The following is a 25,461-nucleotide window of genomic DNA, read 5'->3' as shown; positions in this document are numbered from 1 at the left end:
GACGGTGAGAAGTGTTGTGTTTGCTAACGTTATCTCGTTTAAAAATGTTATTGCCTACAACATAAGGACTGTTGTCGCTCTTTTTCGAAGTTTCCTTACAGTACGAACAAAACAATAGCCCTTTCGCTTCGTCGAAGATTAGCCAAGGGAAGTCTTTTTTCCACTCTGGGTTGTACTTGTATGTTTTCTCTTTAGTGGTAACGTCTTTTTCTGTTTCAGCTGGAACAGTTATGATGCTGGGTTCTTCTCTTCCATCCCTTTCTTCCTGGCGAGCTCGTTTGCCATCTTTCTCGAGCGGCAGAAAAAAGCGCTTCATCTTTGAGCCTAGCTCACCTGCTCAACTTAAAGCGTTCCTTAAGCGGAAGTTGTGAAATGGACCCACTGCATTGTGGGAAATGGTGTTTGGTGAACAGGCAATTCTATGGTGAGGGAAGGACAAAAGGACTACAACTGAAAAACAAATGGCAACAAAACAGCCGGTAGCACGTGTGCTAGTATGCAAAATAAGTCATAGCACTGCCCATTTTTCCACTAGCACGTGCGACATATATGTCGCACTGTACAGCCCTGCTACAGTGTAAGTGACTAGCCTATATATAGCTATAGCTAAGGGTAGGCCCTAGCTAGAAAGTTATCTCTTTCCATTTTAATCTTTGATAATCTTGTTATAGTTATAGCCATGACATTTAGTAATCTGTACCCATCTTTTTGAGCATTAACTGCGGAGTAGCCTACACTGTTAAAACCATGTCATTCATTACTTTTGTCTAGATGGCATCATATGACCCGCAGACGCATGGCCATGGAGCTCAGCATCGACCCAGGAGGCATGCAGCACCTGCATCAAGTGAGTTAAACTATAGCCTAGGTAGCCTATACTTTTATACATAGGCTATTACGAGACAATTCGAGGCATAGGCTAAAAATAGCCTGTTTTATGTTAACTATTTGATGGTAGACTAGATTGCCTATATGAGTTTATCGTCTTTATTCCCAAGTTTTCCGGGTGTGAAGTTGGTGAGCCCTAGGCCTATGTTTCTTTATTTATTTTTGGTGATATTTTTTTAGGGCTTTTCAGCTTTAATGGACAGGACAGTTGAGAGAGACAGGAAATGTGGGAGAGAGAGAGGGGAGGACATGCGGCACAGGACCCGAGCCTGGAATCGGACCTGGGTCCACCACTTGAAGAACTAGCCTTCATATGGGGCGCACCTACAATGACTATTGTCACCTAAAGGTGACAAGTCTGCACCCCTGTTAAAGCATCATCTTTGTATGGGAGTTGTACACACTGTGCATTAATGGAAGTGCCTTGTATTTTTTATCCTCAGAAACAATATGGATCATCGGGGACAGCTACATCCCGCGAGGGAAAAGGAGCGCCAGGCAGACCCTTGGCATCAACCTTGGCTACGACCTGAGTGTGAACCTCGCCAGTGTGATGCAGCGGGACCTGCAGAACCTCCACGAGCGGTTTCCGTTGATGAAGATCACCATCTCCCTCATCAACGAGAGACGCAAGTGGAAGATTCCTGCCAAGCCAGCGAGACTCAACAAAGCTCGGAAATTTGTGAACAATGTGATGGTTCACAAGCGGCAGTGGCTAGTTGCAAAACTAGAATGGAGAAGTAAGACGCCTCCTTCCCTCCACTAGTCTGGGGGTCGACCTTGGGCAAGTGGTAGTACCCCCTAGCCCTACCTGGGGTTACAGGTAAAATCCCCTGATGAAAGAACAACCAAAAGGAAGAGAGACCTGGCCCGGAGGAAGCCCGGGGCCCTCGTCTGGAGCCAGGCCCAGACGAAGGGCCCGCCTGCGAGCGCCTGGTGGCCGGGCTTACCACGGAGCCCGGCCGGGCCCAGCCCGAATAAGCAACATGGAAGCACCATCTCCTCCTCCATCGTCCCGTGGACCCACCACCCGCGGGAGGAATTGTCGGGGTCGGGTGCGCTGCCAACTAGTTGGCGGTGAAGGCGGGGGGCACCGACGGACTTGACCCGGGCGGCAAAGGCTGGCTCTGGGGACATGGAACGTGAACTCGCTGGGGGGGAAGGAGCCGGAGCTTGTGAGGGAGGTGGAGCGATACCAATTACATCTGGTGGGGCTAACCTCCACGCATAGCACCGGCGCCGGAACCAAACTCCTGGATAGGGGTTGGACCCTGTTCTTCTCCGGAGTTGCTCACGGTATGAGGCGTAAGGCAGGTGTGGCTATACTAGCTAGCACCCAGCTGAGCGCCTCTGTGCTGGAGTTCACCCCAGTGGACGAGAGGGTCGCCTCCCTGCGCCTTAGCACTGTGGGGGGGGGGGACTCTGACTGTGGTTTGTGCTTATGCACCGAACAGCAGTTCAGAGTACTCGGCCTTCCTGCAGACCCTGAGTGGAGTCCTTTTGGGGGCTCCTGCAGGGGACTCCACTGTCCTACTGGGGGACTTCAATGCACACGTAGGCAATGATGGAGAAACTTGGAGGGGCGTGATTGGGAGGCATGGCCGCCACGATCTGAACCCGAGTGGTGTTTTGTTGTTGGACTTCTGTGCTAGTCACGGTTTGTCCAAACAAACACCATGTTCGAACACAAGGATGCCCACAAGTACACCTGGCATCAGAACACCTTAGGCCGAAGGTCGATGATCGATTTCGTTATTGTATCATCTGATCTGAGGCCATGTGTTTTGGACACTCGGGTAAAGAGAGGGGCAGAGCTGTCCACTGATCACCATCTGGTGGTGAGCTGGTTTCGATGGCGGGGGAAGCTTCTGGACAGACCTGGGAAACCCAAGCGTGTAGTGAGGGTGAACTGGGAACGTCTGGAGGAAGAGCCTGTCCGGAGAGATTTCAATTGCCACCTCCGGCGGAGCTTCTCAGGCATCCCTGTAGAGGTTGGGGACATCGAGCATGAGTGGTCGGTGTTCAAAGCCGGTAACCCTCGGACACCGTGGTGGACAGCTGTGGTCAGGGAAGCCGTCCGACTGAAGAAGGAGGCCTTCCGGGATATGTTAGCCCGGGAGACCCCAGAAACAGTTGCAGGGTCGGCACCAAAGTGTTTCTGGAAGACCATCAGACACCTCAGGAAGGGAAAGCGGGGGACCATCCAAGCTGTATACAGCAAGGAGGGGACACTGCTGACCTCAACTTAGGAGGTTGTTGAGCGTTGGAAGGAGCACTTTGAGGAACTCCTGAACCCGACTAATCCACCCTCTACGATCGAGGCAGAGCCGGAAGATGATGGGGGGTCGTCAATTTCCTTGGAGGAGGTCACTGAGGTAGTCAAACAACTCCACAGTGGCAGAGCCCCAAGGACTGATGAGATCCGTCCAGAAATGCTGAAGGGGCTGGGTGTAGAGGGGCTGTCTTGGTTGACACGCCTCTGTAACATTGCGTGGAAGTCTGGGTCAGTGCCGAAGGAGTGGCAGACTGGGGTGGTGGTCCCAATATTCAAAAAAGGGGACCAGAGGGTGTGTGCGAATTATAGAGGCACCACATTACTCAGTCTCCCAGGGAAAGTTTACTCCAAGGTACTGGAAAGGAGGGGCCGGCCGATAGTCGAACCTCAGATCGAAGAGGAACAATGCGGATTTCGTCCTGGTCGTGGAACTACCGACCAGCTCTTCACTCTCGCAAGGATCTTGGAGGGGGCTTGGGAGTTTGCCCAACCTGTCTACATGTGTTTTGTGGACTTGGAGAAGGCTTACGACCGGGTCCCTCGAGAGGTCTTGTGGAGGGTTATGCGGGAGTATGGGGTGAGGGGGTCCCTACTTAGGGCCATCCAATCCCTGTACACCCAGAGCGAGAGCTGTGTCCGGGTCCTCGGCAGTAAGTCGTCTTCCTTTCCGGTGGGGGTTGGCCTCCGCCACGGCTGCGCTTTGTCACCAATCCTGTTTGTGATTTTCATGGACAGGATATCGAGGCGTAGCCGTGGGGAGGTGGGTTTGCAGTTCGGTGAGCTGGGGATCACGTCACTGCTTTTTGCAGATGATGTGGTCCTGATGGCATCAGCTGCCTGCGACCTCCAGCACTCTCTGGATAGGTTCGCAACTGAGTGTGAAGCGGCTGGGATGAGAATAAGCACTTCTAAATCTGAGGCCATGGTTCTCAGCAGGAAACCGGTGGCCTGTCCGCTCCGAGTAGGAAATTAGTCCTTACCCCAAGTGAAGGAGTTCAAGTATCTGGGGGTCTTGTTCACGAGTGAGGGAACCATGGAGAGGGAGTTTGGCCGGAGAATCGGAGCAGCTGGTGCGGTTCTGCAGTCGCTTTACCGCACTGTTGTGACGAAAAGAGAGCTGAGCCAAAAGGCAAAGCTCTCGATGTACCGGTCTATCTTCGTCCCCACCCTCACCTATGGTCATGAAGATGGGTCATGACCGAAAGAACGAGATCACGGATACAAGCGGCCGAAATGAGTTTTCTCCGGAGGGTGGCTGGGGTCTCCCTGAGAGATCGGGTGAGAAGTTCAGTCATCCGGGAGAGACTCGGAGTAGAGCCGCTGCTCCTTTGCGTCGAAAGGAGCCAGTTGAGGTGGTTCGGGCATCTAGTGAGGATGCCTCCTGGGCGCCTCCCTAGGGAGGTGTTCCAGGCATGTCCGGCTGGGAGGAGGCCGCGGGGTAGACCCAGGACTAGGTGGCGGGACTATATCTCCGCACTGGCCTGTGAGCGGCTAAAGATTCCCCAGGCAGAGCTGGTTGATGCTGCTAGGGAAAGGGATGTCTGGGGCCCCCTGCTGGAGCTGCTGCCTCCGCCACCCGACCCCGGATAAGCGGATGAAGATGGATGGATGGTGATGGTCACATTTATCGGGGGGACTAGGCGGTGACAGTGTTGGACATCCTCAAATAAAACATGACAACTCAGATTTATTTGAGCATGATGGATGTCATTTATCCACTTTGGGAAATTACCTTTTTTTAAGAAAAAAAGTTTTTAAGAATCCTGTGGTCCCTTGAAGCAACAATCCGGAGAGGGTGAAGCTGCTTTGGCCTACATCTGCTCTGGACTGCAACTTATTTTTAACATTATTTTTTAATAAGAACAGCTCAAATAAATCAGTGTGTTATTTTTATGTGATGATGAACATACTGCTGTTGCTCTTTTTTTTGTTTAGTTTAGTTTACATAAGCTTAGTACATTTTTGTACCAATACATATTTGTTGCCATCACATTGTTCATTAATTTCACTGTTCTTCCTCCTCCCTTTCCCACCCCCTCCTCCTCTTCCTCTTCTCATCCTCCCCAGCCAAACCACCCAGTGGGTCTGTTCTGTGCTCTCATTTTACATATTGTGGATATATCTGTCCCAGTGTATGACCCACATGTGCTCCATGGCTCGTAATGTGCTCCATTGCCATGCGTCCCCACATTATTTTTTTATTTTTTTTAATTTGTATTATCATCGCTTTTTTATTATTATAAATAAATACTTTAAAACTACCACTGAAGCTGTCTGTGCAATTTACAGTAGGTTAGGTATTTAACTATTACATTATTACACAATGGCGTCGTTTGGGTATGGCAAGGTATCGCACTCGCCATACCTTGGCTTAAAAGTTTTGGCTTTATCTCAGCCCACCCACCAGCCAGCGCTCCTCTTATGAATATTTGTGAACTTTGTTTACCACCAGCCAGCCTATAGGTGCTTTAGTTGAGAGCCCCTCTTTTGGATATTCATGAGCTTTCCCTGCCAGCCTCCGTTTTGAAAACTCAAGAGCGGGACAGACAGGTTTCTGCTCTGGCTATATTGGAGTTAACAAGCCTCATTGTTGTCCAGGTGGGTAAACAAATGGTATACACCCCAATACTGTTGGTTCAAATGTAATAATAAACAAGTCCATGTCATGCAAACATGTTCTAATATGTTATTTAGTGAAAAAATTTACCTAATGTCACCTGCGATTTGAAGCTAACAAACTAGCTAGCTAGCTAGCTAACATTGACAAGCTAGCTAGCTAACTGGCTAGCGTTTAGCTTCACAATTGGTCCGGTTCTTCACTAAATAACACGTTTGTATGGTAACCATGTCTATTCTCAACAATTACAGTAGGAATTGTACTAAATTGAGGCCAGTAGCCTAACACTAATTTGTGTACGAGTAAGTTATAGGCCTATGTGTGCAGTGCAAACATGCTTTTGATGTCTCACTTTTACTAGGTGACTGCTAGGCGTGCCAGGGGAAAAAAAAGAAGAAAATGGACATAAGGACCTTCTTTGGTCAGGAGAGGGCAGCAGGAGATCCAAAGGCAGGACAGACAAGTCCAGGGACAAAGGTGAGGTTTATCCAAAAAGGAGCAGCTAGCAATATTGGTCCGTTACACACTGCATGGTCACATAAAAGAAAGGGCTATTGGCACCTATCATATGCAGGACCTTTCTGCAAAGTCTCTGGCATCAGCCATATGTGAGGAACTATCCAGCCAAGGCATTGATATGCAGCTATGTGTGGGACAGTGTTATGATGGGGCCAGTGTGATGAGAGGCAGTGTTAGAGGAGTGCAGGCCAGGATTCGAGAAGAAGTGCCACATGCAGTGTACATGCACTGCCATGCCCACAGACTGAACCTTGTACTGGTGAATTCTATTAGTGACATACCTCAAATGTCTGAGTTTTTAAATATTGTACAAACACTGTACAATTTCATTGCAAACAGTTATACTAGTGTTGAATATTGTTGATTTTCAGAGAAATGCCTTTTAATATGATCCTGTTAGCTATTTCCTAATTATGATGATTGACCTCTGAGTATGGCTGTCGGTTTGAGGTTTCGGTAAGAAGTGTCCCTCTTCCATAGACTTATGAGATAAAGACATCCCATGGCTGGTACACTCTGGGCCAAACACCATTGTTGTGGATAGAGATAAAGGCCTGGGCGCCGAGGCGGCGTAGGTTAAAGGGACAAAGCAAGGCCACAGAAGAGACCAGAGAAACAGTCTTATCGGAGAAGAGACGAGGGAGGGGGGACACTCAAACCACATAAGAACGTTGCAACGAGAGCAATGCTTTGATTTGGGTTCAGACAGCATACAGAGAGGTCAACTGTCCATTAGGCATGCCATCGTCTTTTGTATGTAAAACCTTCTGGAATAAATCGCTTTTGCTGAGGCTCAAATCCCGTGTTGGAGAGATTCATTTGGAACACCTGAGAAAGGAGTCACTGGACTGTGTGGTATATCTAGAGATTGGGGGTCAGTCTTTTATTGGAAATGAGAAAACACAACGCAGAGCTAATCAAGGACAATAATAAAAGACAAAGAGATTCAACAATTGGGGCCGTGACCCGGATCGGACATCCAAAACCTGGACGAGCCCAAAGACCGGTCGAGCAGAACAGCCGCAGCCGTAAAAGCAGGGGACGCCTTGTCAGCAGCTGTGACCTGATCGGCCTCAGAGACCAAAACTACACCGGGTGAGTGGGTTGGATGTCCCGATCCTAAAAGAACCAATCAGTAAATCTAAGAAATGCCACACATAATCTCTCAACACGTAAAACAAAACCAGTGCTGGATGTAAATGTATGTCTATATGTAGCTACATGTCTGATGTTTGGAATGCTAGAGTACCTGCCACGGTGCTTGCATGTGTTTTGTTATGTGAAGTAGACCACTTTCCCTACGTGTATGTGACCTTTAAGGACAGCCTGTGGGAGACAGGGAATTGCCTTAAAGTAGACCAGCAGGATATTTGTACATCCTGGGGTGCCTATCGCATGAAATACTGTGTACAGGTGTATAAGGCCCTTAAGATTTTCTTAAGGAAGACCAGCAGGGTTATCACCCTGGGGTTGCCCGTCCACGCGAGAGATCGGTGGGGGGTAGTTCACTTCTAAGGTCTGCAGCCCTTGAGAAGGCCCCCGTGAAAGACCGGGGTTTTGGATGGGTGTGTGATGTATGTGTATTGTCGCACATGGATTCTAGATGTACATGATATATAGTCTAGGGAAGTGTGTGATGTATGTGTATTGTCGCCCATGGATTCTAGGTGTGTATTTATATATGCACAGTCTAGGGAAGCGGTTTGGTTAGGTCACTGTGATAAAATCATACTGTGTGAACCAAGACCTTATCTGCTCCAGCGGAGTGCTGGAGCCGTTATTTCTCACTCCCGACTCAGCCCCTCCCTTACACAGTCACAGAGCTAAACTACAGTCAGCCAGTCGCTTGACTATCAGTGAGAGCAGAGTAGGCCTTGGAGGAGAGTCGGAGGAGGAGATAGAACGCCGTCGAAGACGGTCCGATTTATGCTTATTGCAGGGTATGGATTCTAGATGTACATATATAAATGCACAGTCTAGGGAAGCGGTTTGGTTAGGTCACTGTGATAAAATCATACTGTGTGAACCAAGACCTTATCTGCTCCAGCGGAGTGCTGGAGCCGTTATTTCTCACTCCCGACTCAGCCCCTCCCTTACACAGCCAGAGCTAAACTACAGTCAGCCAGTCGCTTGACTATCAGTGAGAGCAGAGTAGGCTTAGGAGGAGAGTCGGAGGAGGAGATAAAACACCGTCGATGACGGTCCGATTTATGCTTATTGCTGGGTATGGAAACTAGATGTGTATGTATGTGTGCATAGGCCTGTGCGTATGTATATATAGTCTAGGGTGGCATATTTGGTTACGCACTGGTTTAAAACACGCCGTATTTTGATACATTCTCTCTTCGCCTCAGCAGAGTTGGCCAAACGCCCAGTACACACGACTCAGCCCCTCCCCTACAGAACCAGAGGCAGACTAAAATACTGCTCTTTCACAATGGCAACGCCTAAAGGTAGTCCTGAAAGATCTGAGAAAACTACATTAGAGAAAGGGGGGACAGCCCCCCCCGATGTAACGCTAGAGGATATTAGACAGGACATAAACCAGTACGTTTGGAAACACATGAACTTGGAGAAAGCCTTTAATGCTATAAGGGATAAATATGGTATCTGTGAGGGAGTATGGTCTTCAGACAACGTAAAAAGGGCGTGGGGAAAATCAACGAGGCTTGAGGAAGGCTCAAACCTACGTAATCAATGGACCATTTTGGTTATGGAGCAGCTCAGTATGCATGCGGAGATTGCAGCTAGGGCAGAAAATCAGGAGCTGCGGTCCAAGCTTATGGCAAAGGAGGGTGTAGTAGCTGAGTTGACAGCTAGATTGGATGAAGCTCATAAAAACTTCATACAGGTTACCAGCCCGAGTCGGGAGCAAGGTCGGAAACTTGAGACGCTGGCTTTTCCCCAGTCACGTAAGTCAGCAGGGGCGAACGAGATAGAGGAAGAAGAGAGCTTAGGAGAGGCGATGTGTCTCAGGTCCGCAATAGGGCCACGGTCTGACACAAACTATATACAAGGAAGGGCCGCCCCCGAGCGGGAGGTGGACCCAGGTGAGCAGCCAGATCCAGGCTCCAGTGACGAGGGAGAGGATGCTCCTCCCCCTCCGCCTGTGTCCCGAGATAGAGGAAGAACTCGGCTTACTAGACAGACGCTAGAGCGCATGTGTAAGAAGCCATCACAGGCTGCTTCTAACTTGCGCCCCCTGAGGATGGGAGGTGACACTACTAGCACACGGGGGATACACTCTTATGTCCCAGCTAAACCACAATACTTAGAGCGTTGGTCAGCTATTATTAAACACCCACGTGAGGTGGGCATGGTGACTTGGGACGAGATAGACCGTTTAAGAGGGTTTTATCAGTTACACCCATATGACGCAGTAGCCATGATGTGTCCTAGTCTGTCAATAATGGAGCGTGATGTGTTGAGAGCCAGAGTCGACGCAAACCTAGGGTCCCGGGGTGACAACGTCAAGGCCGCGTGGGACGCAATTAGAACATGGATAAGAGAGGAAGCAACAGTCGACATCGACTGGTCTAAAATTAGCCGCTGCCAGCAAAAGGCTTCAGAGGCATTTGCCGATTTTGAACTCAGATGGAGACAGGTGTTCTTGAGACACAGTGGGTTGCCCGATGTGGACGATGGCAACATAGCAAATAGCAGTCACCCACAGATTAGTGACACGCTTGTTAAAGCCATAACAGACAGGTTAGGAGATGCTTTGGTAATCAGTTTACCAGACTTTAAAACAACGGCCTATGGGGAGCTAGTGGAGCACCTCACAGCCCTGGACAAAAACATGGGTGTACGAACCCGGTCAATGGCCACAACTAAGCAGCCAGAGGAGCCAAAGGTAGAGAGAAAGGTTAAGAGAGTGGAGTCAAGGCCCAAGGGGGGTTTTAACAAATCCAGAGACCGTTGTAATTACTGTGGGGCCAGGGGTCACTGGGCTGTAGAATGCCACAAGAAAGAGAGGGCAGAGGGATAGACTCCGCAATCAGCGGCTCAACCTGCATACGCGGGTGGTCGTGACCCTCCTGCCTATACTCCGACACAGGCTCCGGTCAGGACCCAACAGAGGTCTCAACCTCCACGTGTTAATGACTGGCTGAGCCAGATTCCTACGCTCTCAGCAGAGGATAAAAAAGCACTGGTGGAGGCCTGTACCCCTCCCCCTCCCTCTCCGACGGCCGTGACACCACGCACGGCCCCCTCCTCTCTGCCCTCCTCTCAGCCCTCACCTCTCCCTTCCTCCCAGCCTCCCCTTGAGGCGGCCCTGATACAGACTGATGGCGGCCTGTATATCAGGGGGTCCTTGAATGGGAGGAGACAACTTGACTTCCTCCTTGATACGGGGGCGGCGGCCACTGTCGTTCCTCCTCAGTGCCTATCAGGAACTGACATTAAACTAACTAAACAGGAAGTGTGCATGCATGGGGCAGGGGGAGAGCCGATATGGGTAAAGAGAACAAGGCCATTCCTGCTGGAAGGGACCTGTATCTCTCACCACTTCTCTTTGGGTGGGGGATGTAAATGAAGCCCTATTGGGGCTTGATGTGCTGACACAAATTAATTCATCCCTTCAGTTTCAACAAGGGAAAGTCAGATGGAATCTAAACCAGGTAACAAAACCTGATGTAGCAAATTTGCCAATCTGGGCAAAAGACAAAAATGAGTATGTGGATAAGATAGCGCCCCTGGTGGCAGACCCGTCCACCATTTTCAGTGCACTGAAACCCGAACACAAATGGGGTTGTACAACTCTCCGACTATCTATCATCAAGCTTTGCGTGATCATCTGCGCAAAATGTCTCCCATCTCTTCCACAGTCCTTCAATATGTGGATGATGGCCAGTGCGACTGAGTCAGAGCACGAACAAGACCTCAAAGTCCTGCTGACACATCTTCATGAGCAGGGCCACAAGGCCAGTCTGGGGAAAGCTCAGATTATGGAGGAACAGGTCATTTATTTAGGGCAGAGAATATCACAAGCAGCAGAACAGACATAGAGATACCATAGAGACATAGACACAGAGACATAGACACAGAGATACCATACTAGCCCATTTGTCCTCAGCCCAACCTGCACCCCCGTATCAGATTGATACTGTCACTGACCACAAGGTGATGCAGTTAGAGACTGAGAGGGGGGGAGATGTGGACTTGGATGGAGAATGGGGCAGATATGAACTCAGACGAGTGTGGCGACAAGGTCAGAAATTGGTTGCACCACAACGGTTGCTCCCTTATCTGGCAACACAGATTCACTTCACTGTTCTTATCATCCTCAGAGCAGTGGACTCAGACTGAAAGGATGAATCGTGTCATCAAAGAGAGACTCACCAAATACCACCAAGAAAAGGTGGCTTGGCCCGATGCGTTGAGTCTTGTGCTCTGCTCCATTCGAGCAACACACAATCGGGAAACTGGACTTAGTCCGTTTGAGGTCATCTGTGGGAGGCCCATGCCACTCCCCGGAGCCATCGACCTTAGAAAAGCGGATGTACATCTCACTAGCGACACTTTGATGATGTACTGCGAGGAGTTGAGCAAGGCTGTGGCCAAGGCTCACAAACAGGTACTGGCAGCCTGGAGCGAAATCCCCGAGGGGGGACATGCTCTTATCCCAGGCTAGTATGTCATGATAAAGAAGTTTCAGGGGGAGACTTTAGAGGCAAAGTGGGATGGACCTTATCAGGTTGTGCTCATCACCCACGCAGCAGTAAAGGTAAAAGGGAAACCCAACTGGATTCATGCCAGTCAATGCAAGGTGGTTGCACCACCAGACACAGAGTAGACTGAGTACACCTCAAAGCGAACACACCCTTGTAGTACTGCATCAGATAAATTGAAGAGCCAACCACTCCAGACTTAAAAACATCGGGTAGAATAGCGTCCAGGCTTAGCACCCCAAAACTAGGGACAGCCGTGGCAGCTGTTGTTCGAGCAGAGTCCTTGAGCTAAAGAACCATACGTCTAGTGATGGGGGCCGACTCGGGATGAAGACGACAACTTAGAGAATTACGACGTAATGCTCTATACCTGTGCCCACTGCTCGGATGACTGTAGCGCTGCTAAAGGGACAGGAGAATGGGTGTTAAGACCGCAGGCAGGCTTAGAACGGACCTTCTCGGAGGGTCACAGTCTGGAGTGGAGGAGGGGGCTTTTCTAGAAATTAGTGATGCTAAAATTAAAAATTTTGTGAAACCATAATCTCTAGGTCTGGTCTGAATGAGAGAGCGAGTGAGAGATATATGCTGTTACAAACTGAGTTTTGGAATACATGATACTGTCGCCGTTTCTTGTGTTTTCCTGTGTTCACAGGTGGAGTTGGAGAGAAGCAGACCGCGGGTGCTGGAGCAAAAGGGAAGACAACACCATCGCGGGCGGAGCCACAGTCACGTGGACACTTGAACTTCCACACCACACCCCATATATCATAACCGTTTCCTCCTACATTTATAGCTTGCTGGTCGGGGACAGGACGTCAATGCCAGCAATTGTGAAGTGTATGAGTTGTCGTTACACGGTGAATAAAACTCCACAGGTTACAATCGAGGTATACTCATTAAAATTGAAACAGAAGTGCGGTAGGACTGTGAAGCTGATTAATCAGTGGACAGGGAAAGCTACTAGCCAATTTGAATATAGGGACGTGTATTTTGTCAAAAAGGTTATTTATTTCTGGGTCGGGGCCACTCAGATCTGGAGTAATTTTCCTTTCACAGCAGAGATACACACAGCAATTAAAGATCATCTCTCAGGGAGAAGACACTTTGATTTCAACTAACAGACTAGGTTTCAGGTTGCTATAATGAAGGGTTTGTGTTTTATCATCCTGTGGCTCTCCGTGGTTGGACTCACACAGTCAGCCGTGGAGAACCTTGCTTTGAAGTGGGCTTATGAGGTAGCTACGTCAGTGAGGAATGTTTCATCATGTTTTGTGTGTATGCAGATCCCAGACTCCCAAGCGAGTGGGGTGCCTCAGATGGCACACCCCTTTAACTTTACCCTAATGCGACGATACATCCACCGTCTCAGGCTATTGTCAGATGCAGAGCTGGAGAGAGGTATTGCTCAGGTAATGGTGTTGGATTCCTCTGTTGAGGGTTTTCCAGAAGACGAGGAGTTAGGACCACAAAAGTGGGCTCAGATCAGTTCACCAGTGCCGCTCCCGCAAAAGACGCAAGGTTATTTCTGTCTGCAGAGAGAGGGAGGAGCCGTGATCGTAGGGCACAGCCAGTGTCTACATACTAGGCTTTGTACTGCTCCGAAATGTGGAAGATGGAGGTTGCGCACTTTAGAGGGCGTTTACTGGATCTGTGGGGAGACGGCCTATTCGGTTTTACCAAGAAATTGGACGGGTTCCTGTTTCCTGGGGTTTACCTTGCCAGGGGTGGTTATTCACCGAGATTGGGAGTCAGCGTTGGCGGTACATGTTAAAGGGTGGGTCGGGGAAAGACCGATTCAACATTCAGACACCCGCCGTACTAGGAGAGAGGTTAAGGCGGGGTTTGTGGACGGCCTACTTACGCAACATGGAGTATGGGAGGATATTTTGCTTTTCTTTGCGCCGAGTGTGGGGGTCGAACTATTAGTGACGGACATTGAGAAACTTGCAGTGGCATTCGGAACGTTGGCCAACAGAACAACCAAGGCTTTGGGTTTGATTAATGAGGAGATGTCTGATATGCGGAAGGCAGTGATTGAGAATCGTATGGGATTGGATTTGATATTTGCACAGGCAGGGGGCCTATGTAAGAAGTTAAATCGTACATGTTGTTTCACCATCGTGGATAATCGAATTCCGTTGCAGAATCAGATTGAACAGATCAGAGACATGACTAATTCTCTGCACATCAGCGAGGTGTCCCATCTCACAGACTTGTTTGGTTGGTTGCATGGCAGTCCGCTCATATCTTTCTTACTGCAGCTAGCGGCACCGTTTGTTGTGGCTGTGGTAATGATAGCGACCCTTGTTTATGCATCTCGTTGTCTTCTCATCAGGGCATGTTCTACAGGGACGTCACATTCGTCCGTCCGTAGACCGATGATGAGAGGCCAATTACCGGCATGTAATAATGTGTAAGGAGTATCTGTATGAATGCCAGATTCATACATGAAGTTACCTGATAGGTAGTTCCTTTTTTCTTTGAAATTGTAATCCTACTAGAGGAAATCATGTTGTATTAAGTGTTTAATCCTTCACTGTTTATCTTAAGCACGTTTTTCTGTTCAGTTTTTCTTTTTCTTTCTGCATAATGGCTGTTCATGTTTTGGATGTCAACATTTCTCTTGATCATTATGATTCTGCGTGTTCACGTATAATCTTAGGGGGGATTGTTGAATATTGTTGATTTTCAGAGAAATGCCTTTTAATATGATCCTGTTAGCTATTTCCTAATTATGATGATTGACCTCTGAGTATGGCTGTCGGTTTGAGGTTTCGGTAAGAAGTGTCCCTCTTCCATAGACTTATGAGATAAAGACATCCCATGGATGGTACACTCTGGGCCAAACACCATTGTTGTGGATAGAGATAAAGGCCTGGGCGCCGAGGTGGCGTAGGTTAAAGGGACAAAGCAAGGCCACAGAAGAGACAAGAGAAACAGTCTTATCGGAGAAGAGACGAGGGAGGGGGGACACTCAAACCACATAAGAACGTTGCAACGAGAGCAATGCTTTGATTTGGGTTCAGACAGCATACAGAGAGGTCAACTGTCCATTAGGCATGCCATCGTCTTTTGTATGTAAAACCTTCTGGAATAAATCGCTTTTGCTGAGGCTCAAATCCCGTGTTGGAGAGATTCATTTGGAACACCTGAGAAAGGAGTCACTGGACTGTGTGGTATATCTAGAGATTGGGGGTCAGTCTTTTATTGGAAACGAGAAAACACAACGCAGAGCTAATCAAGGACAATAATAAAAGACAAAGAGATTCAACACTAGGCACACCCTTTTTCTTGAAGCACAAACACATCTTGCCCAAAAAGTACTACAACTGGAGCGCACCTGCACCACCAGGTGGCTCTACTGGTACAGAGCTGTCCAGAAGATCAAGCTGCGGCAGAAGCTATACTAGCAGTGCTGGATGCAACAATGGCGGCTCATGCAGAATGCTCGGTAGAAGCAGCAGGGCTGAAGTTGAAAGTGGAATCATTCCCTTTTGTCCTCCACCTGCATGCCCTGGAGAGAGTCCTATCGGTGACGTATGGGTTGTCAGAGCAGCTTCAGACTGGAGGTCTGGTCATCTCCAGAGCCGCAACTCTCATAAAGAGTACCAAAGCCCTACTCGAGAACATGAGGTCAGAGAGTGAGTGGCAGGCCACACTGCATGATGCCAAGGCATTTGCATCAAAAGTAGGCCTACAGACTGACGCCCCCATTCCCTGACAGCGGCGAGTCAGTAAAGCACTGGCAGGTTTCCTCCTGGAGTCCACCACTGGCCAGACAGACAGAAGAGGGTGACGAGAATAGGAATATGTTCTTTGAAATCCTTGATCAGTTCATAACTGATTTCACACGGCGCTTTTCTGAGAATGAGGGTCTCATCTCCTCCATCCAGGCATTTGATGTTAACTCTCCTATGTTCATGGATGCATCTAATATTGCAGAGTTTGCCAACCTGTATGAGAGCCATATTGACACCACACTGCTCCAGGCCCAGTGCCACTCAGCAAATATTGTTTTTGAAATCGAGAATTTAACATGTTTTTGCATGATTTTTCAAGATGCCCATCCACATCCATTATATGACCAAAACGGTGGTAGAGCAATTATCAACTTTCTCGAAAATGCTAGCTTTGTCAACGTTTTGGTCTTAACCATTGTATATGATCATAAGTAACCTTAAAACAGGGCTAAACATGCATTTTCCCTTTACTAATCCTTTAACACCCTGCCTGTGTCCTTCTCAGAAGTGGTGAAGCTTTTCAGGATTGTGGCCACCTTACCGGTTTCTACTGCCTCCAATGAACGCTTCTTCTCTGTGCTCAATCGAGTGAAGACGTACCTGAGGACCACCATGGGCGATGAGAGGCTGACTCACCTCATGCTCATGGCAGTAGAGCAGAAGTTAGTTAAATCTCTCAACATGGATGATCTGGTGGACAACTTCGCCAAGATGAAACTCCGTCGTTACCCTCTGATGCATTGATGCATCTATCTGTTATAAGGTGATCTTTATGACATACTCTAATTATAGAAATATTATGATCCATATTGTTATTATTAGATTTCACAAAGGCAAACTCATAAAAAAACACATTTCTTACACTGCTCTGTTTCTGGAGGAAAAAAATTACAACCTAAAATCTTGTTTTTATTGTTTCTACAGACTTTCTAACATCAACCCACATGGCACCTGTCCTGCACCTGCTCCATCTCCACTGAACTGTAATCCACTCAGGTGACCAGGAATCTGGGCTCTTTACCCAGATGAGGTCCTGTAGCACTTGTTGTTCATATTCAATTAAAAAATAAGTATACTTAAATACTGTAGTTGACTCCTTCATTCATTACCTTGATTAATTAATGTCATATAAAATGAATTGTATAGACTCACAACATTGACTATTGCACAACTGATTTGAAAAAAAAAAAAAAAAATCTTCCACGGTACCTTGCCATACCTTGGCTTTTGCTGAAATTACGCTACTGTTATTACAGCTGCATATTGCAGTGTTTCCAAACGAGTTTTGTTAAACTATTGGAGACTTGGAACTAACAACTACATGAAGACTTTCACAGTTTCAGACTGCTGTAACCATTAAAGTTTGGAGTAGGCTGCATAAGCTTCCACTTAACACTGCACACAGAAAACACTCAAAAAGGGCTAAATACATACAACAAACTGATTAGGTTAATCAATTGTTAATGAAAATGACCACAACATCCTGTGCATAGTTGAAATGGTAGTGGGATACGGTTATAAAACTTGAGTGATCATTTGATCATTGGATATTTTTAGAATAACAGGAATTTATTCACATACAATGGAAGGAAGTTGATGTGTAGGCATAAAGATGAAACGATACACTGCCATTCAACAATCCACAATAATTAGCCTACATGATTAAGTTTGGGTGTTTTCAGTCAACGTTGGCGTTGACCGTTTCTAGCTTCTATATCGAATGGCCAACTGGTGTAAGATGGATAGCCTAACGTTAGAGAGATAAATGTAGGCTACAGTTATGTTAATAAAGCTAACAATGATGTTGATGTAAAATGCATGCAGCACTGCCGATCTGAACGATTGATTCATTATTACCATGGATCGGTATTGGGATTGATCAAGGGCGAATGTGAAATAGCAGCCACGAACTCAGCGGGTTATCCGAGATGCTGTAGCCGCGGCCAAAGCTCCTGCTGGCGGGGAGTGAAGCTTTTCAACTCGCCTGTCACTGGCTCCCTGGAGGAATTTAGCCTGGCTGCAATAACGTTATTGATAACGGAATGAATACCATCTACTAGCAAACAAAATATGTTCAGCTATAATTAACCTGTTAAAACTAAGATGCCTGGATAAAAAATAATGTCTCCAATGGATATATATATGTGACCGCCGCTGGTAATTTGGTCCTCAACTAGGCATTTTCATTTTTCAGTTTTTTACAGATTATGAAAGTGCAGATTGTAAGCTTTCAAATGAGGTCTCATACATTGAAATCTGAACATATTTGAAGAAGATATGCTTATTTGAATGCTAGTACTGCCAAATCAACTTAGCTGAGAAATCTCCCTCCAAAGTTCTCCAACATTTTCACACCTCTGACTGCCAGGTAATGGGCGTGAACAATGGCCTGGTAACCCCTCCCCCAGCCACTCCCCCACTGGACGATCTGTCATTATCTGTCAGAGTGGCTGTCAACTTGGGGTATTAACTGAGAGTGGCTGCCAAGTGAGGTGCTCTCTCACTGATGACCCCACACTCTGAGTCAGTATTAATCTTGTGTTGTGAATGCAGTTAAGAACAATATAAGATGAAGTTCAAATTTAACGTTCTTTATTGTCACATACATGATATAAAGTACAAGCATAAGTAGTTAAGTGTACAAAAAAAGGCAACTGTCTAAGTGTTAAAGTGTAGTCAGTTGTCTGTTTTATAGACAAGGTGCATAGTGTTCATTGTGATCAAGTGTACAACAAAGTAATAACAGTCCCCAGCTCAATACTCAAGGTAATAACAACAGTACTCAGCTCAGTATTCAATATTCTAACAATGCAGTCTGTGCAAGTGTGGGCAAGTCTGTGCAAGAGAACAAGCAACGCTTCAGTATACAAACAGGAAAACTCCTGCAGTGCTGTCCGTCCTGATGATCTGCAGTGAATCTACAAGCGGACAGTCTTGTTCTGAGCTGCTGTGGAGTTTGGCGGGGGACATGTGACCTCTCGTCCCTCATCAGAACAGAACTCTCTGATCTTGTCAAAGAGATACGTCTGTCTGGCCATGTCCAGTCCGGGTGGGGCTTGCACAAGTAGACCTTCTCTGGGGGGCAGGACATCAGGCTTGCGCAGCAGCTGAAACTCGACTGCCGGTGCATCACGGTGTTCTCTGGCCACAACCATGCCAGGTCTCTCAGTATCAAAACTGCAATAGAATAGAAGGAAGAAAGTACATTAAACTATTGCCCACAGTACTGGCACTCCATATAGATAAAATAGTACCAGAATGTGTTGATTAAATAGACTAGCTAATGCATGATAGGATGAACGTATTCTCACCTGTTGTGCAAAATCAAAGCTGTAGTGCATAGTGATCTTCTTGCTGGCTGGTATGGAGGGGCCAAGGGAGAGCTGCAAATCCTCACCTTTTTGCTCATCCTGTAACCAAAACAAAAAACAAAGGTGTCAGACTACCATAGCTCTCATGCTCTCTCTTTCTGTTTCTCTCTATAATATAGCTACCTAGCTCGATATTAGCTGCCACGCTGGCTAGTTTAGGAACAAAGGGCTAGCTCAGCTAACTAGCATGTTAGCTAACGTTAGCTAGCTAGCCTTTGTTAGTTTGTTATGCTAGCTAGACTTAGTCACTTGTTTAGAAAGGAGCTACTACTAAACGACTAACGTTAATGTAATGTAAACAGCACAGATAGTATAAAGATCAGCTTACCCCAAAGCAAAGCAGAATGCTTGGCGGTGGTGTGAATCTGCTACGTCGTTCGCGTTCGCTTGGTAGCAACTTGCTTTGCTGATACAGTCATCTCTGTATCACAGGTCATCAGGAATAAAACTCCGTGTACGAACGAGTCCTGCTCTGCTGGAGTTTTAGCTGCTCTTAAAACTCTTTCCATGTCCTGGATGCCATCCCCGTCTTCTCTTTAGCAAAAGCTGTAGCATCCTTGGTAAACTTGGAACTGAATGTAAACAAAGCTGGCGTGTTGGGGAAGGGTGGGGGGCGGAGAACCCGGAAGCAATAGCCAATGAAAACAAATCATGCTAATCGATCTGCCCGCCCCCAAGCCCGGCTCGAAATCAGCTAAAAACGAGCTTGGTTTGCAGACTAATTAAACGTATTTCGTGAACCTAAAACTGTTGTCTGTTATAGTAAGTGGGTTCTTCACAACTTCAACTTTGGTAATACAAAATAAAACAAAAAACGAAAAAAAACGTTTTTTTATGTATTTTGCCCTCTAGCGCATTTCGGGGTTTGCCGAGTTGCGGACCAAATCACCAGCCGCTGTCACATATATATATATTTTTTTACAACAATTTTTATTGGTGAAACAACTGCAGCACAAATACAAAAAAAACAGTTTTCCAATGGATATATTTGACAAAAACAGGTTAATATGCAAGCCGGTTTTTATTGCTAACTCAAAGCGGGGAGAGCCGGGAATGTGCGTCTACATTTCACATGAACCTGTTCGTGGACGCGCAAGTAGGCCAGAAAAGCACAACTGCGCAAGTACAAAAGGCACCGGACATATGTCAAACGCCGAACATTTGCCAAGATGGCGCGGTTCAATTTACCTTATTCACATGGCGGCCATTTCACTCTTACGTCACGCTCAGGGTGGGAGAATGCGGAAGTATCCATAGACCATATAGTACAAGTTCCTTATAAAAATAACACTTCAAGAATCGAAATTGTCAAAAATAACATCCAGAATACACTAGTGGAATTACAAACTCATGATTACTGGACTGGATTGTTTTTCACCACGGTAGTTTTCACGTTATATGAAATACATAGGAGCACGTGAAAACTACCGCGGTGAAAAACAATCAGAGTCTAGTAATCATGAGTTTGTAATTCCAGTAGTGTATTCTTACTATTATTTCTGACTATTTCGAATCTTGAAGTGTTATTTTTATAACGAACTTGTACTATATGTCTATGGACACTTCCGCATTCTCCCACCCTGAGCGTGACGTAAGAGCGAAATGGCTGCCGTGTGAATAAGGTTAATAGGGCTTCACTTTAGATTTCGAATCCTGGGGACCTGTTAAGACTCCTCTTGTGGTAGCGAGATACAGCAACACCTCAGATCTATGTTGGAGAGAATTTTTGGGAATTGCTCCAAATTGTCTCAATATTGGAGGGATATTCAGGCAGAGATTAGGCAAAGCTTGGGAGTAGATCTCCCTCTAGAGCCAGCCATCTTTATACTGGGAATTGCTCCAGAGAATATAGTTTCCAAGAATCAGAAATACTTACTTGGGGTATTGCTGCTGATTGCAAAGAAGATGGTTACAGTGTCATGGAGAAAAGTAAAGCCACCAACAGTGGAGGGAAAGGTTAAAGAATGTATATCTGATGGAGAGCATAACGGCCAGACTCCAACTAAAGACTGAGATTTTTAATGTTCAGTGGACACCGGTAATATTACAGCTACCACGATTGTGGAAGCACACATCTTCGTAATCTCTGTGGAGAAGGGGAGTTTGGCTCCCGCAGTAAGTCTGAATTGGATGTTTGTGATTACGTATAGTTGAGAGCGTAGATAATACAGTGAAAATCTAACCGAGATCTACCCTAACACATCCGTCTTAGAGATCCTGAGTTTTCAGATAGACAAAGTGGTATAGAATATGGTTTGTTATTTGGGGGATTTGGCTATATACTTGTTAGACCGAATGATTGTACCGACTAATTGAGTGTTTATGCTGCAATGCCCCTTTGAATATAAGTTGAACAAGATATGTGGATGCGCTGCTTATTTGCCATGTGATCTATTGTGTTAATATTATTATTATAATTTTGTTGTTGTTCTTGTGTTTGTTCATTTCTGTATGATTGCATATGGAAATAAATAAAAAGTTCAAAAATAAATAAATAAATAAAAGTATTCAATTCCTACATGACTGATTCATTCATTTACTGATTAACTTTTTTTCTTAGTGCCTCCAAACACTACCGTCTGGCTATGTACATGTTTGGACTGATGACACAGGCCACTACTACACTTACAGAGCTGGATGAGATTGTGACCAGTACTGCTGTGGTCTTCTCCAGTCGACACAGTGGAGAGAATGTTCTAAAACATTTTCACAATCTCCAGACACTTTTGATGAAGGGCAAACAGGAGATAACAAAGCCATTCAGGAGGAAGACTTTGTAGTAAGTATTCTATTTTAGCAATGACGGGGCCATGTTTTGCCCTCTTAATTTTTTTAAGTGTAAAGTAATACTACATACTCGGTAATACTAAACACAGGAATTAAAACCAATATTACTTACAAAACGGCCAACACCTTTCCAGAAACACTTTAGAAGTGTAATTCTGGAGGCCAATCTGGACAAAGGGGGGGGGGGGGGGAGACAAAATGCCTACTACTGTCCGGAATTTTTACCTTCTTTTTTCCCCATATCTTCACTTTCCATTTCTGTTTCCTCTTCTATAATGTCTGCTCTTGACACTTTTATTTATTTATTTTTTAATTCAATTTAATTGTTCCTTGATGACCTTGGACAGCATGGGAAAGGCCCCCTGTATGACAAATACACAAAGAATTACATCAAAGCCTCCGGTAAAACAACCCAGGTAAATTACGTATATATTTTTTTCTTTGTTTATTTAGTGAACACACATCGTTTATTGAATATAAAGGTTTATAAAACAGGTAAGACTTATATTTAAAATGCTTATTCATCACAGAACTTCACGAGGGACAATAGAACTCAAGGCATTATGGAAAAAAGCCAGTGGGACCTCAAAAGGGTCCGATTCCAACGACACAGACTCACCAGGCTGGATGACTTTGTGCAAACATACCAAGAGACGCATGATGCCCTGATAAGGGAATATAAAGACTCACTGTGGACTCAGAAGAGGGTAAATGTAACAATATAATGTTTGTGATAGTCTCTACAGCATTCAGCAGATTTAATTGCTCTTTGTTAGTCATAAATACAAATTTAGCTATACGTAGTAAATGCAATGCATATCTTAAACCTAGTAACCTAGTAGTATGTTTGTGTTCCATCAACAAATTATACTTTTTCTATAATCATAACCTCTCTTTCTTGATATAAGAAACACAGGGTGGATGTTGAAAGCTGGAAACAAAAGAAACAGAAGCGAAGAGGAGTCTATGTGTCACAAATCGCCAAGCCATTTCTCTTTAAAAGTCCCAAAAGAAAGATACCGATTTGGAAGAATAGAGTTGGGGTGGCACATTGGAATAAAACAAATTAAAAGCTAAGAAATGCAATGGAGCAATTTTTGTTTTACAGGGCTCACAGAAAAGACGCACCACAACTTCTCCTGCAACATCTGAGCTTGCAGAGGATCCTCAGGAAGAGGACACAAGTTGGTTTACATATTCTACTCACAATAAAAGGAAATGCTAATCTGACCCTTTAAAAAAAAAAAAAATCTTCCTCATCTTAAAGTAGTAAAGGGAAAATGCATGTTTAGCCCTGTTTTAAGGTTACTTATGATCATATACAATGGTTCAGATCAAAACGTTGACAAAACTAGCACTTTTGAGAAAGTCTGATAATTGCTCTACCACCGTTTTGGCCATACAATGGATGTGGGTGGGCACCATGAAAATCATTCAAAAACATGTTAAACTCTCGATTTCAAACGTTATCAGCCTATTACTGGCTAGCATAGCCCTAGCTAGCAAAATAAAATGATCTAGCGTAGACGACTGTATTCCGAGTCCGACATCCCAACATTCGGGACAGTTGACAGTTTCATGAATTGAATTGGCTAGCTAGCTATAGCTTTTCGTTTCCAATGAGTTTGGAGTTGATTAGTATCCAGAGAACACATTCAGAGAATCTATTCATCGTTTATAGCAGCCGTTAGATATCCCTATTTCAGGTTCTGTGGCATCTCCTCCTCTCCTCTCTGGTCTTTTACTTATGTAGATTGCTGAAAGTCAACACAATTGCAACACACAAGCAGATTAACCTTACTATACTTACTATAGCATTGTTCATAATATCTCAAATGGTTGACAGTATCTCAGTCACACTGACACTGAATTAAACTGTGAAACTGCATCAACTCCATAGGGCTATTATCAAGCATGAAGCATGGAGAAATTTGATTTAATATCATTTCATTTTAAATTAGGGGTAAATTACAATAATAGAGCCAGATAATTAAATGAAATGTTACAGTTGCTTGGGCGGAGATTCAACGTTTTTCGTTGTGGACTGATTCTGAATCACTTATTGTTGTGCAATGGCCTACTCAAGGGAGAGACGTGCGTGTTATTCAAGCCAGGCTTGGTTTTCTCACGGCATGGACAAGTGGTGGATAGATCCGTGTACCTGGCGGCCATTCAGGTTTCGTTTTTTCAACCTACATTGGCCAACGCAAAATTGGCCCGTACTATCGTTTTGTCGTTTTGTAACTGAAACCCACATTTCAGTATAACGGTTTGTATTTCGTTGTTACGTTTGTTTTGGAATAATGATATAAACATATAACAATAATGATATAACAAGCAATTTGTCGTTGTTTCATTATTCTATGTCATGCATGCTTCTACAGGCTACAACTGAGATATGGGTCGAAATATTGTTTTGCCCATTTTGATGTCGGAACCAGATTACAGAAAAATGCAAAGTTTTGGTTGTTTTATATTTTTGGAATAATGATAGAACTATATAACAATAATGATATAACGAGCCATTCGCCGCTGTTTCATTATTCCATATCATGCATGCTGTTACATAGGAAAACTGAGAAATAGGGTCGTAATATCGTCTTCTTCATCTTGGATGTCAGGACCAGAATATGTTACTACAAAAACAGGACAACTCATTATTCTGTTGTTTGATTGTTGCATGCTTGCACACGCGAGGGGGGCGGCGGTGATGTGCACACGTGGCATGCAGGAGCGTCCACCAAGGAAATGTGTCTCTGCTTTTAACCCATCCATGCTGTAAGGGCAGCCAGGGCAGTCAGCGCGCGTTTGTGTCCAGGGACGCACAGGAGAGCGATCTGTTCTTCTGCATCTTTTTCATATTGGGGTTATTGGGAGGAAATCATTGCGAACAAGGGGAGAACATGAAAACTCCACACTATCCCGGGAGATACCCCACCTGACAACCCCTGGGAGAATCATCAGTGCAGACAGTGCCCGAAGCGGGATTCGAACTGGACTTTATTGCTGTGAGGCAACAGTAGGGGAGGACCGGGACGAATGAAACACTTTTTGGTTTGATCAGATTTACACAGAAATGAATAAAGATGGAGATTAAATTTTTTGATGACAAACAACTTGTACATGTCCTTCACTATTATTAGTTGCAAGTTTCGTTCTGTGGTGTAACAGTTCAATTCAAGACGGCCGAGAACGGAAGATGTGCGTTGTTTCTCTCGTCCCTGCCGTGCGGGGTGAGTGAAACAGAGGAGTGGGACGAGTGAAACAGTGAGATTGTTTTGCTTATTGTGTTTCGTAGCGGTCTATTTGGGGTTTGTAATTATCTTGACTTTCAACACATGAATAATTAGACCCAATTTAATGTTTCCATTAATGCAATTGATGCTATATATTCGAAAACCATGGGCAATGTGATGGTTATAACCGTGGGTTATAACCATAGATTACGCAGTTACGCAAACTGATATTTAGCCAACAAGGTTTGTATAGTCGTTCAGTTAATTTTGAGGGACTACACTAGCCTTCGTTTCCTCATCTCAGCCTAATTGGAAGAGTTTTCCAGGAGAGCTTGAGCACTGGAGTCGGTTGTGGA

This window comes from Borostomias antarcticus (assembly GCF_949987555.1).
Source record: "Borostomias antarcticus genome assembly, chromosome: 20".
NCBI classification, from domain to species: Eukaryota; Metazoa; Chordata; class Actinopteri; order Stomiiformes; family Stomiidae; genus Borostomias; species Borostomias antarcticus.
This window is presented reverse-complemented; position numbering follows the sequence as displayed.